Genomic DNA, 15,901 nt, shown 5'->3' on the forward strand with positions numbered 1-15,901 from the left:
AGGGACCCCAAATCTTGGTATTATCTCCTTGAGCAAGACTTTAACTACTTCTCTTGCTTTGTTGGTGCGACAAGGGAAAGCCTCGGGCCACCCAGGGAAAGTATCAGCTAGAACTAGGATATATGGATACCCTTCTTTTCGGGGCAACTCTGTAAAGTCAATTTGCCAGTATTCTCCTGGAGAATTTCCTTGTTTCGTAATGCCAAAAGTAATCTTATTACTGGTTTGGGGATTATTGCGCACACAAATTTCCCATCCAGTTGTAACCGTTCGAATAATCTTTGTCATATCTCTACTCAAAACGCATTTTGGTAAATGCTGAACAAGGTTTTCTGTTCCCCAGGGTACTCTGTTATGTTCAGCCCGGGCAATTTCTCTCATTATTGCGGGTGGCACTATTAGTTGACCTGTTGGTGTTACAGCCCATCCTGTTTCATTTTTACTAGCCTGCAACGTAAGAATTAATTCTTCATCTTTTTCATTATAATTTGGAGCGTCTTTCAGTAAAGCTACACTTCTCTCTGGAACTAGTGCTAGGATGCCTTTTTCTGCAGCCTCTTTAGCAGCTCTATCAGCCAATCGGTCACCTGTTTCAGGGACAGTCCTACCTGACTGATGGGCTTTACAGCGCATTATCGCGACTGCTGTTGGCTTTTGAATGGCTTCTAACAATTCCAGTGTTTGTTCTGCATGCTGAGTGGTGGTTCCTTGTGCAGATAACAGTCCTCTTTCTTTCCGTATTGCTCCATGCAATATGGAAACTCCAGAAGCATACTTTGAGTCTGCCCAAACGTTGACTCGCTTTCCTTGACTTTGTTCCAGTGCTCGAGTAAGAGCTATCAATTCAGCCTTTTAGGCAGATACACTCGAAGGCAAAGCTCGTGATTCAATTACCTTCTCAGTAGCGGTTACCGCATGTCCTGATGAACGTTCTCCTTCACGGATGAAACTGCTTTCGCCGGTATATAGTTCCCAACCTGTTTCTTCCAGTGGCGCATCTCGGAGATCCGGTCGGCTGGAGTAGACTTCTTCAATTGTCTGCAGGCAGTCACGTTCCAGGTCTCCTTCAACTCGATCAGTTGTTAAAAACACAGCAGGGTTAACGACAGTAGCAGTTTTTAAGTAAACATCATCTTGCTCCAGCAACACCACTTGGTATTTCAGCATTCTACTAGGGGATAACCGATGCCGCCCCCCTTTCTGTTCGAGCACAGTGATTACCATGTGGGGAACGTACACCGTAATTCTTTGTCCTAGGGGGAACTTACGAGCTTCTTGGATCAATAGCACAGTTGCAGCGACGGCTCTCAGACAGCCAGGCCATCCCAGACTCACATTGTCTAATTGCTTCGAGAAGCAGGCCGCAGCTCGCCGACTTGGTCCCGGCTATTGGGCCAGGACGCCCAGAGCTGTACCTTTTCTTTCATGAGTAAAGAGTTCAGATGTCTTTGAGAGATCTGGCAGGCCTAGGGCTGGTGCCTCCGTTAGAGCCTGGTTTAGTTCTTTGAAAGCAGCTTTTCCGGCATCAGTCCAATCTATAAACCCATTGTTTGAGGTTTTGAGCTGCTCGTATAAAGGTGGGACCACCAAGTCATAATTTGTAATCCACAGGCAACACCACCCAACCATTCCCAGAAATGCTCGAAATTCTTTTAGAGTCTTAGGCTCAGGGAGATGACAAATTGCCTCCTTTCTCTCAGTTCCTAATTGTCTCTGTCCTTTCAGGATTTCAAAACCCAAATAAGTTACTTCTCTCTGGGTTATTTGGGCTTTGTCTTTTGACACTCGATATCCACTGATTCCCCAAAAGTTCAAAGGGCTAATAGTTAACTTTGTGCATTCTTCTTCTCTCTCAGCTGCGATCAGCAGACCATCCGCATATTGCAACAAGATTCCTGGATTATTGTCTTTCTTCCAAATCCCTAATTCTCGTGCCAATTGATTTCCAAAAACGGTAGGGCTGCTCTTAAAGCCTTGAGGCAAGACTGTCCATGTATGTTGTGTTTTTCTCCCAGTCTCAGGATCTTCCCATTCAAAAGCAAAGAGCTCTTGACTATTGGGATCCAAGGGAATACAGAAAAAGGCATCTTTTAAGTCTAACACTGTGAACCATTCTCGTTTCTCTGTTAGGGTTGTTAACAAAGCACAAGGATTTGCTACTGCCGGGTGAATATCTTGTACTATTTGATTTATTGCTCTGAGGTCTTGAACTAACCTGTAATCTTTTCCATTAGCCTTTTTAACAGGCAGGGTTGGGGTGTTGTGTTTGGATTCACATTCTACTAACCGTTTGTACTTCAGAAATTTTTGTATTATCGGTACTAACCGTTCCTGACTTTCCAGTTTTAGGGGGTATTGTTTAATTCTAACCAGACTCGATCCTGGCTTTAAACCAATTCTCACAGGCTCTGCTCTTTTGGATTTACTAGGAACTTCCCCAGCCCAGACGATTGGAATTACAGCGTTGTTTACTCCCACTGGTATGGTCTTCTGCTTTCCGTAACCGTCCTGTAACAACAAAGCCGCTGCTTCGATATGTTTAGTTTCTGGAATTAAAATTTTAATCTCACCATTTTAAAATTTAATTTCTGCTTCCAATTTCTCAAGTAGGTCTCTCCCTAACAGGGCTTTAGGAGAATTTGGCAAATACAGAAACTGAGGAGTGACCCATTGCTTTCCTAATTTCATTGTCAAAGGTTTAAAGAAGGGTCTAGTCTCTCGTTCACCTGTCGCACCAGCAACGCTAGTTTCCTCAGAACTTAATTCCCCCTCCAAGGTGTTTAAAACTGAGAAGGTGGCTCCAGTGTCAACTGAAAATTCAATTTTCTGTTCTCCCAGGTTAGCTGTAACCAGAGGTTCTGCTGGGAGACTCCCCTCCGGTCCCCGTCAGATACTTTCACTCAACTTTCCCAAGAAAGGGGGAACTTGCTGAGATTGTGTGGTCGAAGTTGGGATCGCTTGTGACCTTGTAGGTCTCAGGGGACATTCCCCTTTCCAGTGTCCTTCCTGTTTACAGTATGCACACTGATTCGGTCCCAGGGGCTGGTTTAATCCCACTGGTGACCCTAATCCAGTTCCTCTCCCTCGTCCCGCTCCTCGACCACGTCCCCTTCCTCGGCGAATAACTCCTCTGCCTCATCCCACGCCAGCTCCTACTTCCAGAGCAGCTACTAACCTTGCATTCATTTGACTCTGTAATTCATCTCTATTTCTATATGCCACCCAAGCAACTTCTAATAATTTTCCCCAATCTCGAGAATCTGCTCCTTGTAATTTTTGTGACTTCCTTCTGACATCATCAGAGGATTCTCCTATAAATAAAGGAGCCAACTGAGCTTTTCCTTCTTCACACTCAGGATCCATATTAGTATATTTCCTAGCAGCATCTTTTAATCTGCTTATGAATGGGTGGACATGTGCTATCACAGGGGTGCCCAGAAGACGGAGCTAGGCTCTTCTCAGTGGCGCCCAGCGACAGCACCAGAGGCAATGGGCACAGACTGAAGCACAGGGGATGCCCCCTCAACATCAGGAAACACCTTTCTACCCCGAGGGAGACTGAGCCCTGGCACGGGTTGCCCAGCGAGGCTGCGGAGTCTCCTACCTTGGGGATATTCACAAGCCATCTGGACACCGTGCAGGGCAACCGGCTCTGGGTGGCCCTGCTGCAGCAGGGGCCTTGGACCGGAGGGCCTGCAGCGGTCCCTTCCAACCTCAGTCGCTCTACGATTCTAAGCTTACAGCTGTCCTCTTGCAGACAGTTGAGCAGATGCTTTTCTTCCAAGCGTTTCTGACAGAGACTTCCATGGGAAATGATGCCTGCGCCAATGCGGTCCCACTTCCCTGCCAACAGAGGACAATGGCAGGGGAGCCGCGGGGCAGCAGCCCACCAACCTCCCCCACCCTGTCCTGTGAAGTAGCTTGGCGACACTTGTCACTGTGCACCTGAACTTGCCTATTCCCACATGACACTCCAAGGCAAATGAGGAGGGCCAGGCGGAAGGAGAGCAGAGGTGCCCAAGCACAGGTGTCCCGGAGGAGCGATTTAGGATCCATAAAGAATCCCTAAAAGTGCAACTTAACGGAGTTCAATGGCAAGGTTCGCGCTTTTACTTTGTACACGGGAGAAACATACAAAGGAAAATTGAGTTAGAATCGGCTTAGGATGATTCGCACAGACATCGGAGCTGCAAGAAGGTAAGGGAGACCCTCCCGTTGAGTCGCAAGGTTCGGAACGGACCCCCGTGCTTTCTAGACTCCTGATGTAGCTTAGGTGTGGCTAGATCCAAACTTAGTCTCAGACCTGGTCAACGGTTTATGGCTAAGACACTCAAAGGGTATGGAAAACCTCCCGTTGAGTCACGAGGTTCAGAAGGGACCCCCTTGCTTTCGAAACTACTACTCAGAGTTCAGAAACTCTCCTCTCCAGCAGAGGCTGGGTCCACGCTTAGTCCCAGACTTGGTCAAGAGTTTATGGCCAGGGGAATCACCTGTGCAGAATCAATCCTTTATATCCCTTAGTTAGGATTTCAAAGCTCAGCATCCTGTTAATCACTTCCCGATCGGTGCAGGCATCCGGTGCTAGTTCGCTCCAAAGTTCAAGCCCTTGGTTCCCCGAAACAGGCTCTCGGGCATCGTCTTCTACGCATAGGTAATTTAATAGAGTGGTACAGCAGCAGGGTCAGCTCCAGCGGGGTGCCTCCGGGGAGGGACCAACCCGAGCAAACAAACCGCTGGGCAATTACACCCGTGCACACTATTCATCCGCCCCTCACACATTCTTCAAGCTCTCTTTGCGCGTCTTCCACATGCCCTTCGGTGCAACAGTGGTTCTGGCCTGACACCTTCGGGTTCCTTCCTTGTTGGATTCCTCCTCGGTCTCCAGACAGGCCCTCCGTTATCTTGTCGAGTTGCAGGTGCTGTTGAGCGTTGTAGCCTTCAAGCCTCCTTACCTTCTGATTTACGCTGCCTCTGGAGGCCCCTGTTTTGACTAGGTAGGTACACGTTCAGTAAAGCCCAGTGCAAGTTAACAGCTTGCCGCCTAAAGCTTCAGCAAATCTAGCTACTCATGCGAAGTAAGTAAAGCTAAGCAAACAGCATGCTAAATCACTCAACTTTATAACTTTAAGTGGTTCATCCTACTCAAAACTTACTTACTTAAGTGAAACAACTAATATCTCTTAATACTGAGGGGCATCCCTGCTCAAGGGGAGGGTTGCCTGCCATGCAGTCCAGTTGCCGTCCAGGGAGAATTCAAATTGGGCTCATCCAACGATCTGTTGTTGCCAAAAGATCTCACTGCTGGAGACCAGCAGCGTGCAGCCACGCTGCCTAGCAGGGAGAGCTCAGAGAAGGCTCACGTAGACAACCCCATACTTATGGGATGAAGCGGTTGGCTTGTAATCACATTGCCTACAACGGGAGAGGTATGCACGAGACTCCTTGTACTCACAGCTTTCACTGCGTCACTCTCCTCCCTCGTGGGTTTCCTAGAGGAGTTCTTGGCCTGGCTATGGCTCAGGCCTTTGCCTCCTTTGGAGCCTGTACCAAACTGCTGCCGGTTTGGCTATGGGCTGCCAGGGGGGACATTAGCCGGTGCTCAGCACGAAAGGGCAGCCCCTCGTACAACATGAGCACCTCGTAGCACCAAAGTGGCCCCACAGAAAGGTACTGGCAGAGCTGCCCAGACGGGAATCGTCCGGGTAGCCGTCTGGTAGGCACCAGCTGTACCTGACGTCACCAACAGATAGATAGGTAGTGCTAGGGGCCGCAGCACCACTCCCCATTTCCCCTCCCTGCTGTGGTGAGCACCAGCGCCAGGCTCCACAGGCCGGGAGAGAAGCCTCTCCTTCCGTCCCCCTGCACGGTGCCTCGGAGAAGCCCCACTTCAGCTGGGCCGCACATCCCAAGCGATGGGCAGATCTGGAGCTGGCGGTCCACCACACACCTATACCTGGGTCCACAGGGCACCACAGGGGGCTCTGCCCCCTCTCCCGTCTCGCCCGGCTGATCCTGGTGCCGCAAAACACTGATGCCCCGTTCGCAAGCGTCTACGCTGCCACAGTGGCCACCCCCGGCCCATCGCCCATCGCACGGGCCCTCACACACGTGTGCCTTTGCACAAGGAAGCTGTGGCCCCGGCCCTCGTGTCTGGGGTGCCAGGTCCCTGGCAGGGCGGAGGGCTGTGCCTGGGAGTGCAGGTGGGCACAGGGGAGCTGAGCCAGCATCCGCCCCCCTCCCCGGCGGTCCGGCTGCTCTGGCCTCCTCAGACACCCCTGGCGGGTCCCAGGCATGGCAGCACCCCACGTGGGCCAGCACTAGGCCCTGTCCCCAGAGCCAAGGTGCCCCCTGAATGGAGCGGGCCCGTGCGTTGGGGATCGTGACGCCCAAACACTGCCGGGCTCCGACGACTCCTTCCCGGGGCAAGATGGGGGGGCGGCCCTTGTGCCAGAGGATTTCGCCAAGGAACTTAGGCAAGGAAAGGCTACGGGAGCGTCCCCTCCTTTTGCTCGGTTAGGAAACACCCCCGTGGTGGAGAGAAAGCGGGAAGCCTGAGGAAGGCCTCAGCCTGCGAAAGGCAGAAGCAGGCCGCTTTGAGAGGGCCTCTGAAATGACATCGCTCTGCACCAGGCTAACAAACGGCCACATCCCTCTGCTCTGTTTCCCCAGTTTCCTCTTTATTTCTTACTGAGGGAAGGTCTCCACATGCTTCACGCCGATGGCGTTTGTTCCCACCATCTTCCCACACACCTGCACTCGGTAAATGCAGATGTACCCCGGTTTTCCCCAGTTGCTCTGTATGCCAAGCTTCAAAAACCGAAAGGCTCTGGGGATCCCGTTCTGCAAAGAAACCACAGCAAAAAGCAGCGTTACCCCTGGCGTGTAAAGTGTGAGAGCAGGCTCCGCGAGTCTTCCTCCGCCAGCCCGGCCCCCGCTGCAGGACCAGCTCCCGCCCTGGTTGAGGCGGCAGCTTCTCCCTCCTTCCCTTCTCCCACCCAGGTGGCAAAGGACCCCCAAACGCCCGGCCTCGGAGAGCGTGGCGGGCAGCTGTGGAAACCCGAGGCTCGCCCGTGCCGGGGGGGGGCAAGTCCTGCTGCCGGGGCAAGGTGCTGGGCATCCTCCCTGCCACCGCCTGCCTGGGGGCTGCAGCCAGGCAGCTCCGGGGACCCAGGCGGCTGGGGGCCAGCACGGCCTTTGTTCCGCTTTTGCCGCCCTGCGGGACGCCACTCTCCCTCCCGATCCCACCAACGCTTCTCCCGGCCAGGGTCGGGCCCCTGCCCCGGCAGGGACCGTCCGCACTCCTTCTGCAAGTAACTTGCAGGCAAACCGGCGTTACTGCCCTGGCCTCTTGCCCACACACGCTCACTCCACCTGCAGAGGGAAGGTCTGGGTCGGCCCTTTCTGCACGGTGTAGGTGAACGTCCCCAGCAGAGTTTCCTCCTTGCCTTCCTCATCCAGTCCCTTGGAGATAAAGCACAGGGGAGCGGGTCAGGCTCCATGCAAGCACGAGGAAATGCTCGTGCCAGACCCGGGCCCGTGATCTGCACCCCGCTCCTGCACCCCCAGCGCGATCTGGCGCAGGATGCAGTGGGGCCGAGTCTCCTCCTTGCGTGTTGCTCGGGGGCCCGGAGGTGCTGGGCCAAAACATGCTGAGCAAGTCTTAGGAGGGGTGACGCCACCCCGCGTGTCCCTTGCAACTTCCCCACGGGGAACGGCGGTGCTTGGGAGCACACGAATCTTGGCAGATGCGCAGAGAGCAGCAAGTCCCCGCTACAGCTCTTCCCCGCGGCCAGGTCCCAGCCCCCAGCGCCCAGCAGAAACTTACGTAGACAGTGAAATCTCGGGGGGCACTGCTGACAGTCCCCAGCGGAGAGGCTGTCTTGGAGGTGTGCTCTATGATGATGGCCATCGGTCGTATTTCTGTGGGCAGCCGGATCAGCACCTCACTCCGAAACCCTTGGAAAGGCCAGCAGTAACCCGGGGAAGCATCCGGCTGAAAGCAGAGGGTAAAAGCAATGAACACAAGGGGGGGGGGGGGGGCCCGCCGCGCTCCCCTGCAGCCAGAAGCACAGTCGGCACTGCATCTGTGGGCTGCGCTTGTGCTTGAAATGAATGGCGTGTTGGGAAGCGGGCAGAAGCGCCCGGATGTCTTCCTGGTCCGGGAAAGGGGAAAACAGCCAGCCAGTGGGAGACATCTGGTAGCCTGCACCGCAGCCAGGGCTTTCAAGAAATCTCTCTTCTTGGCCGGCAGCTCTGCAGCCTCCCCCCACCCTCCACTGCGCCATCGGGAAAGGGACAGTCAGAGCCGTGGCAGGGAAATGGGGTCGCGAAGGAGAAGCCCCTTCAGCCAGCCGTGACCAGGGATGGTGGGCAGGAAGCTCAGCTCAGCTCAGCTCAGCTCAGCCCACGTCTGAGGGCAACTGCTTTTTTCTAGGGAGCTAAGCCCTGTGTGAGACCTCAGGTGTCAGGCACCGGACCAGCGCCGGGGCCTTCCGCAATACCCCTGGCCTGAGGGGAGACACCCCAGGGCTCGCCCCCCCCTTTACAAGAGGCAAGAGAAGCAGCACTGACGGTTTCTGCCGCTCTACCTGCACAAAGGTATCCACAAGGGGCGGAGAACACAGGAACCAGAACACCTTGCAGAGCCTTGCAGAGACGCTGGACGATCTCTGCAGGTCGATGGCAGCCCCTGAAGGGAGAAGAGAGCAGCTGACTGCATGAGGCCCCAGGCTCGGAAAGTGACTTCTAAGTCTGCCTGCCCGCCCCACATGCCACACCGCACCCTCGGAGGTGCCCCAGGAAAGGAGGGCATCCCCGTGCCCGGGGATGGCGCCTCTCTCCCAGCTGCTGCACAAAGAGAAGGTCCGCGGGAGCTGGGAGACAGCAAGCCCCCACGGGAAGGCCTGCAGACCCAAGCCGAGGCCCCACCACGTGGACAGCAGAGGATGAACCAGCCATCCGCTTTTGCTCCCCAGGAAAGCTCAGCAGAGAGGGAGGGGGCAGAAACGCCTGCAGGGGCACGGCCGGGGCACCAGCGAGGGGTCTGACGGCGTGTGGGGGTGAGCCCAAGCGAGCCGCTCTGCCCCAGGCGTGCTCTTGAGCCCCGGGATTTGGTCCCACCTCCCTCTGCCTCGGAGAGCAGCATCTGCCACGCAGCCTGCTTTCGGGCATGCCAAGCGGGAGCCCAGCGCAACAAGGCCTGCCTGCCTGGACCTGAGGTCTGTCCGTACCTGCACGTTTCAGAGCCCAGTCAGACATCCGCGTGCTTGCAGACATCGCCTCTCTCATCTGCCGAGCTTCCTGGGAAAGGCGCAAAGGAAGAGGGGAAATGACCACGTCAGACCTGGCCAGGAGAAGGGGCTTCTTACAGTGGAGAAGTTCAATCAGCAGCCCCGGGCAAGGGATGGGTGTGTAGGCTGAGCAGGAAAAGCCCACCAACTGGCCCAGGAAGGGCCTTGTGCGGGGCCCTGCTCATGCCAGCCCTCTTTCCCAAAGTGCAGGATTACTTTCTTCACAGCAGTCATCTCTGCAGCCAGGCGCGCCACCTCATCCCTCAGCTGTTGCACCTCTTGGGATTGTTGCCCCCACACAGCGAGCATGCTCCTGCAGACACGGTGAAAGCAGATCTTGTCAGAGAGCTGCCCAGCCCCTCCCAGAGCCTCCAAGCCTCCAAGCTCCAAGGAGGAGCAGAGACAGAGGTGCTGGAGCCCCCTTTTCTTTCCCTGGTTTGCAAGTGCTTCCCTCCCCCTCCAGCTTTAGCAAAAGGCCCAGGCAGGAGCAAAAGGCACAAGCCCTGGGCTCTGTGCAAGTGAGTGCAAATAGCACTGTCTCATCTGCTGCTACCCCACCAAACATGCTGCAGGTCAGGGGAGAGGAGAGGCCTCTTACCGCAGGGACCTCAGGTCAGCAGCAGGCTGCCCCAGCAGCACCTGAAAGAGAAAGGCTCTCCGCTTGACTCCCTGAGCTGCCGGGGCTTTCCAGAGCTGGTGGCTCTAGGAAGGCACGGCAGCAGCCGCTGCCACTTCTGTGTGTGCGTCACTGCCTGGAACCGGCGGACCGGGCATTTTAGCCACCCACCCACCCACCCACCACCAGCAGCAGCGCTCCTCTGCAGGACTTTCCCGTCCCACTGACCTGCGGCACATTCTTGGCCTGCAGCATCCACACGAGCAGTGAGGTCCCGCAGTAGGCACCAGCTGTAATTCACATCACCGACAGAGAGTTACTTGACTAGAGTTTCTAACGGTCCCCGTAGTCACGTGGTCTCCTCCCACATCAGGGTGCCAAGAGGCTGGCTGAGGACACGGGGAAGGGGTACAGAGAGAGGCTGCAGCCCCAAGCAAGGACTCTTGCCTTGGGCCTCGGGGCTCTGCAAAGCCCTGCTTCCCAGGCATGCGGTGCGCCCCACAGCTACGCCCCGTTTCCCCTGCATGCAGCGAGCACCTCCTGACCGCGAGGCTGGAAGGGCCAACCCTCCGAACTTCCAAGGGTGCAATGTTGGGGAGGCTCCAGCGCCTCCCCCTCATGCTGAAGCTCGCAGCCCGCGCCTCTGTGCCTCCGCTGACAGCGTGCCAATACTCACCAAGAGCAGCCAGGGTCATCAAGAAGAGGATGGTGCAGAGCCTCTCCTTCTTCAGGGTGACGATCTCTTTCCTGAAAAAGAGGAAGTCCTGGCGTTGGCAGTGCCTAAGGGCAGAGCCCTGCACAGGGGGATTTTCTCCTACAAGCTGAGGAGCAGCAATTTGCAGGGGAGCCAGGGGGTATCCTGGCGGAGAGCACCTCCAGCCTCCCCCCTGCTCACCCTTACCCACTGGCACCCCCACCTCCGTGTCCGCACCAGACACACGTTGTACTCACAGGGTGGGATTGCCTGTGCTGAGGCGTCTCTGGAGGGAGAGCACGGCCACTGCCAGGCTGTCAGCAATGCTGAAGACGAACCCTGGGCAACAAAACCGGAGGAAAGCCTGCCTGAGGACCCTTCTCGAGGATGCCCTTCAGGGCGTGTGCCAGACCCCTGCGGGGCGGTGGGCGCTGGTCCTGTGCACTCCCTCCCCGTGGGGCAGGGCCACGGCCAGGGCTATGCCCTGGAGGGCGGGGGTGCTGGCTGCACCCTGGGAGCTGGGCTCGGGGGACCAGGCAGGATCCCCTTGCAGGCAGGGCCCTGACGGTGTGCCTGGGGAGAGAGGGTGGACGAGTGTCGTGGTTTAACCCCAGCCAGCAACTAAGCACCACGCAGCCGCTCGCTCACTCCCCCCCATCCAGTGGGATGGGGGAGAAAATCGGGAAAAAGAAGTAAAACTCATGGGTTGAGATAAGAACGGTTTAACAGAACAGAAAAGAAGACACTAATAATGGTAATGATAACACTAATAAAATGACAACAGTAGTAATAAAAGGATTGGAATGTACAAATGATGCGCAGGGCAATTGCTCACCACCCGCCGACCGACACCCAGCTAGTCCCCGAGCCGCGATTCCCTGCCCCCACTTCCCAGTTCCTATACTAGATGGGACGTCCCATGGTATGGAATACACCATCGGCCAGTTTGGGTCAGCTGCCCTGGCTGTGTCCTGTGCCGACTTCTTGTGCCCCTCCAGCTTTCTCGCTGGCTGGGCATGAGAAGCTGAAAAATCCTTGACTATAGTCTAAACGCTACTGAGCAACAACTGAAAACATCAGTGTTATCAACATTCTTCGCATACTGAACTCAAAACATAGCACTGTACCAGCTGCTAGGAAGACAGTTAACTCTATCCCAGCTGAAACCAGGACAACGAGGCTTTGGCCTCTTGGCCTCCACCATGTTGGGGTATGCCACGGTTACTACGCTATCCCACAAAGACGCGGACGTGGTAGCCAGCTCCGTCCTCGTCGTCACATAGGCGAGGTGGCCCCAGGCCTCCCTCAGGGCAGGATGATGCTGGTTCTGCGGGGCCATCGGTCCCGGCTGAGCCAGGCAGGCTTGGTGCAAACATGGGGTGAAAGTCAACACTGAACTCACGCTTGTTTTCTCCCACGCTGCAGATGCAGTGTGCTAGCCCCCTCCGGCTGGTGCCCTGGTCCTCCTGAGCGGGGGTGCACCTATGGGAGGACAAAGGCGGCGCCCTGTTTTGCACCATCTCCATGCCACATCAGCCAAGGCCCTGGCCAGAAGACAGGCTTTGGGAAGCCTCCCAGGAGACGTCCCTGCCATGGTCAGACAGGGCAGGAGAAGCAGCAGAGCGGGACGGCGCAGCCGCTTCTCACCCTGACTCCACCCCGGCCCCCAGAGCACCAGCCTGCCCCTGGGCGGGTGTCTCAGAGACCTGGCGTTCTGTGGGCAGAGGGGAGCGGCTGCCCTCCTCCAAAGCCCCCACCGCTTCCCAGGGCCTCTGCAGCAGGAGGGCCACAGCCCTCTCCGAAACACCCCCCAGGGCTTCTCTCCCGCAGCAGAGACCCACCAGGAGTTTCCAGCTGCAGCAGCGCTTTGCCGGGGAGGCCTGGCGGGGCGAGGGCTGAGCTGTCCCGCTCCAGGCACCCAGAAAAGGCTTGTGCTGGAGAGCAGCAGGAACTTCCGAGTTTGCTGGTGGGACCCTGAGCAGCAGGACCGTGGGGTTTGGCCCGGGGGCCAGAGGGGCTTTCAGCTGAGCCTCTTCCCCGCTCACGGCGGGTCTTCCAAGCCCTGGGACTGTTGTGCTGCCCACAGCGCTCGCCAGCTTCTCCACCGTGTCCCCCCAGCCAGCTCTGTGGGTCCTGCCCGCCAGCTGATGTCCCCAGGAGGAACAAACCCTCGTACCTGTCCTCGAGGACGCGAGTGGGCCCAGCTGCACATCTGTCTGTGCTGCTGCCGGCTCTCCTCCTTGGCAGGGCAGCACCTTGCGCTCTTGGAGGAGCCTTTCTCCTCCTCATCTTGGGGAGAAAGGAAGCTCCCCCGCGAGCCTGTGTGTCCTCCTTCCACCGCAGGCGTGTTGCCTGCCCAGGGGAGGTCACTTGGGCGAGAGCTCCAAACCGACTGCCGGGAGGAGAACGCCTGCCACGGGCTCACAGCCACCAGGACACGGCAAGCTCCTTCCAGGCGGGAGGTTTGGCCCACAGTGCCGGAGGTCAAGGTGGCCAGCCTTGACTTCACAGAGGCCTGGCCCCGCTCGGTGTGAGGTCATGGCTGTGACATCACAGAGGGAGCTACTGGGGGGCGGGGGGGAAGGGAGAGACCCCGATGCCCACTTAGCACCGTCTTTTGCAGTTGTGGCTAGGCAGGCCTGAAAACACACCAGCACTTTCGCTGGTGCTGAACAGCGCTTGCGCAGCACCAAGGCTTCCTCTGCTTCTCTCTGTGTGTCCCCGAGCGAGTAGGCTGTGCGGGTGGGCGAGAGGCTGGGAGGGGACGCAGCAGGGACAGCCGACCCCAAGTGACCACAGGGCTACTCCACAGGCCATGTAACGCCACGCTCCGCAATAAAGCCCGGGCCTTTGCCCTTTCCAAAGTAGCCGTTGCCTGGGGACTGGCTGGGCATCGGTCTGCTGGGGTCAACCCACCTCAGCCCCTTCAGAGAAAGGAGGGTGTGTGCTGTGTGTTCTGTAGTCTCCTGCGGGACCAGGAAGGTCTCTGCACGGGGGCACAGGCTGCCCCGAGGGCACCGGGCATCTGGCATGGCAGCACAGGGTTAGGGAGGGTCCTGAGCAGGGCCCCCGACCTTCCTCCTGCCTGGGCAGGGCCAACCTTGCCAGCTGAGGGGTCCCCATGGGGCAAGGAGGGGGTGCCGGCTCTGGGTAACACCGGGCTGGGGCTGCATGGGGCTGCGTGGGGCTTTGGCTTGCTCCGCCCCACCGGCTCCACCTTGTCATGGGGAACTCCGGCCACCCACGCGGCCCCAGGCATGTGCCAAGGGACTGCTGCGCGCCCCGTCCTCAACGAGGCGCATGAGCACCCAGGACACTGCAAGGGCTCCTTCTGGGGTGGCCCACAGACCCCAGCGGCTCCTCTGGGGTGAGCCAGCTGGCAGGCCCTCGCCGGGTTGTGACGAGAGCGAGCAGCTATAGGAGGAAGCAGGCAAGAGTCCTGCTGGACGCTGTCTCCCCCCATGCGAGCAGAGGCAGGCGCGAGCCCCCGACATGGAGGCCCCGGCCAGAAGACAGGCCCTGGCAAGCCTCTTGGCAGATGGCCCCGCCACAGCTCCTCCACGGGCTGTGAACCCTCTGCCTAGTCTTGCTGCCTGTCCTTGCCCAGGCACCTGTGCCGCTCCAGACACCCTTGCCCCTGGTACTGGTGTATCGGGGGTCCCTGTCCAGGCGTTGCCAGTGGCGGGACTGCCGGGGGAGGCTCTGTGGGCAGAGGCCAGGGCTGCCCCGTGCCAGACGTGGCCAGTCCCAGCCACCTCCAACGGACCTGCTGCAGGAGACATCTGAGCACATCCTATGCCTTCCTGGGGCGAGACGTACCCCAGGGGTCAGTAGTGGGTCCACTCCGCTCCGCTCCTGTTTGACGTCCTCATTGACGATCTGGGTGATGGGGCAGAGCGTGCCCTCAGCACGTTTGCCGATGACACAGAGCTGATGCGCCAGAGGTCGTGCTGCCCTCCAGAGGGACCTCAACAGGCAGGACAAATGGGCTGACAGAAGCCTCGTGAAGGTCATCAGGGAGGGCAGGGCAGGGCAAAGCCCTGCTCCTGAGAGGGGAACAACCCCGTGCACCAGTACGTGCCCATGTTCACATTTGCGTTCGACCCCAAGTTGAACGTGAGCCAGCAATGTGCCCTTGCGGCAGAGGCGGCAAATGGTATCCTGCACTGCGACAGGAGGAGCGCTGCCAGCAGGTCGAGGGAGGTGATCCTTGCCCTCTCCTCAGCACTGGTTGAGGCCACGCCTGGGGTGCTGTGTCCAGTTCTGGGCTCCCCAGTACAAGAGAGACGTGGACATACGCCAGTGAAGGGCCAGTAAGACGGTGAAGGGACTGGAGCATCTCTCCTATGAGGAAAGGCTGAGAGAGCTGGGACGGTTCAGCCTAGGGAGGAGAAGGCACAGGGGGGACCTCATCCGCATATACAGGTACCAGAAGGGGGTGATGCCGAAAAGCGGGTCGAAGAACCCTTCTAAGACTCGTTTGGGAGTTTTAGAAAGCAGGCATTCTTTATTGCAGCGCTGGATGCACGGGGGATAGTTCCACCTAGCGTGCCGCATACCACAGCTTTAGCACAAACAGGTTATAGAGAATAACTAATTGCATATTAGTCAGATTAGTATACATACACATAAAAATGATCCTAACCGATTGTCATAGTACTGCCTACATCCGATCATGCGCAATGAAGGATCCTTTTGGGTCGAAGGGCTGCTTTTATGACCACCGACCCATTGGAAGTTCTTGTTGGCCTGTTCTTGAAGTCCTTATTCTTGTCCTCGTTCTTTGATCTTGAAGCTTAACGCAGTTTCAATCACATGTGGTCAGCTGCAACACAGCTCTCATCTAGCGTACAGGAACACCTAGTCATAACAGCAAAGAACGGCAACACTTATGATGAATAATTACTAGTTAATCACTTGACTACACTTTTGTAATTATCTCCCCGGCTACCCTTTGTCTATTGTTTCAACCATAACGTTCATATGAGATCCTTTATCAAATCTCACTTATACAGTTATCTAGCAGCAAACCAGTTTTCACAGAAGGTACGAAATATTAAAGCCATAAAAATCTGAACAAACCACACCAAATGTATGGACATATGCTATCAGTTCCCCCCTTTCTGTTTGAGGCCACTAATTCTTTCGGGAGTCTCACCTGAATACCGATCGTGCCACAGCTCGTTTAAGACAGCTAAAAGCGACAAAGATTATAACAAAGATGATAACAATCACCATTACATTTGGCAAAAGCCCAGCTAACCATCCAGTCAGAGAAAATCCAAAGTTTTGAAATATTTT

This window comes from Haliaeetus albicilla, chromosome Z, assembly GCF_947461875.1.
Source record: "Haliaeetus albicilla chromosome Z, bHalAlb1.1, whole genome shotgun sequence".
NCBI lineage: Eukaryota > Metazoa > Chordata > Aves > Accipitriformes > Accipitridae > Haliaeetus > Haliaeetus albicilla.